Source organism: Meriones unguiculatus, chromosome 14 (genome assembly GCF_030254825.1).
Source record: "Meriones unguiculatus strain TT.TT164.6M chromosome 14, Bangor_MerUng_6.1, whole genome shotgun sequence".
NCBI lineage: Eukaryota > Metazoa > Chordata > Mammalia > Rodentia > Muridae > Meriones > Meriones unguiculatus.
In genome coordinates, this window is record NC_083361.1 from 48,766,320 (window position 1) to 48,768,348 (window position 2,029).

General features: G+C 40.5%; 1 non-coding gene across 1 annotated transcript; it reads right to left on the minus strand.

Annotated features, from left to right (window-relative positions):
• Nucleotides 1–1,710: 1,710 nt before the first annotated feature.
• On the minus strand, nucleotides 1,711–1,775 carry LOC132647708 (small nucleolar RNA SNORD109A). Its single transcript, XR_009586053.1, has one exon. It is a non-coding gene; the product is annotated as a small nucleolar RNA SNORD109A (small nucleolar RNA).
• Nucleotides 1,776–2,029: the final 254 nt, after the last annotated feature.

A 2,029-nucleotide genomic window follows, 5' to 3' on the forward strand; every position in this document is an offset into this window, starting at 1 on the left:
CAGCAAGGAAGTTCAACAAAGCAAAGAAGAGGCACTGCCTATAGCATTGCAGTATGGTCATTCTTAACTCCTCCTCGTTTCTCAAAGTAAAAACGAACAAGTAGCAAAGAGGTGAAAGTCAGTAAGCCCTATGGTATCTTTGAGATTTCAGGGTGTCATTGAAATTTATGCTCTGTGCATGGAATTCTTTCCTTGTTTATCCAACAGAGTATTCCATAATTGACTTTAGATTTCTTCCATGCCATGCAACCTCATCTTGGAAGAGAGGGGAATCCAAAGGTGCCTTTTTGTCTACATGTATGTTACCATGTCTCGATTCATGGAACTCAAGTCTTCCACTTGGAAGAGCATTGGAATCATCTACCATGCTTCAGGTTAAATCTCATGAAAAGAAGATGTTTTGTACGCACTAACTGACTAGCCTGTTGTCAAATACTCATGGGTTGCTTTTTAATAGAGTATGTTGTACTACACATCTTAGATTACATGATGTCCTTGATTGGATATTCAAGTTTCAACCATGGTTGTAGAAATTGTGTATCCAGCAAGAGTTACCAAGTGTCCTATCCTCCTGCTTCCTAAATGTCTGTTAGTAGTAAGATATATATATATATATATATATATATATATATATATATATATATGTGTGTGTGTGTGTGTGTGTGTGTGTGTGTGTGTGTGTGTGTCAGTTCTGAATTAATTATGTTCATCATGAGGATATTAAGAAGATTCAGTGTGTGGTTCGTTCTTGTTTCATTGGAGAGTTAGCGTGTCTGCTCCATTATCAGGACTGTGGGTCTACCAGCTAGCAACATGTTCTTTAGAAATATCTTTCCTCTTTTTTTAAAGGAATAGTTGTTTTCATAGATCTTGGGTAACACGCAAATTTTGTTAGAAGAGATGATGTGCATCTGTGTGAGAGCTGCAATAAGAGGAAGAATGTACGCAGGTGGAAAACAGAAACAACAACAAGAAATAACAGAAAGCAAAGCCCAATTGTCATTTCCATGATGGATCAACTGAGATTGTTTCCATGCGAGAGAGAGAGAGATAGGTAAACACAACATGCTCTGGAAGATTTTGGCAGCTAAGACATAATTGAAGAACACCAATAAAACTAGGGAATGTCTCAAACAGGTGCCCTGGCTTATCACCTAGCCATTATTATCTAGAATTTACCCAGCCTCCAACAGGAAAGACCATTTCAATTTTCCCTCTATCTAAATTGAATGATCCTGGAATTATTTGTTATACGTCAACCTTTACACAACTTTGGGTAAAGGGCGAGGGCAGGCATTGTCCTCCAATATTCTTGGGACTACTGGCATGAGCCATAAAAGCCGCTCCTGACACTTTACCACATATGTGCAAGGGTACATCGACCGAGACTAGGAATGAGCACCACGTTCGAATTCATCAGTTCGTAGATATTTTTTGAGTATATCATTTGCACCTACAGTCATCTCTACCTGATATATGTGCCTACTCCTATAGTAAAGGCTGTCTCCCTATCAATTGGAATCATTTCTATCTCTTTGAAAATAGAAAGCAATGAAGAAAGTATCAAACCAAGTATGGGTACTGTTATGAGGCCTTTTTCGAAAAATCTCAGAATCTGATGCCAAACTGCACAGTTCTCATCCTCTCTGAAGAGGAAGAGTGCCAGGCAGGCTCTGAAATCCTCATGGGTCTCACGAGGTCCTCATATCTGGACCTCAGATCACATCTGCTCAAGTCAGTCAACGTCCTCAGATACCTGTTGTCATCATAGATCCAGAAAGGCCTTCGCTCAACACATGAGTTTTCACCTACCAAGTGAAACCCCAGAGAGCTAGACTCCTGGGCCTTGACAAGGAAGTTCAAAACTGTGCAGGAGGCATGTAGCTCATTCTGTCAAAGGTGGTGGGGAAACACAGTGACAGGATTGAAGAGCCTTTCCCCTCTGACACCATATGAGAAAAATAGAGGTCAAAACATTGCATTTGGTCGGTGTCACTGGCCCCAAGTCGGGTAGCTGTGAATGTTCCCT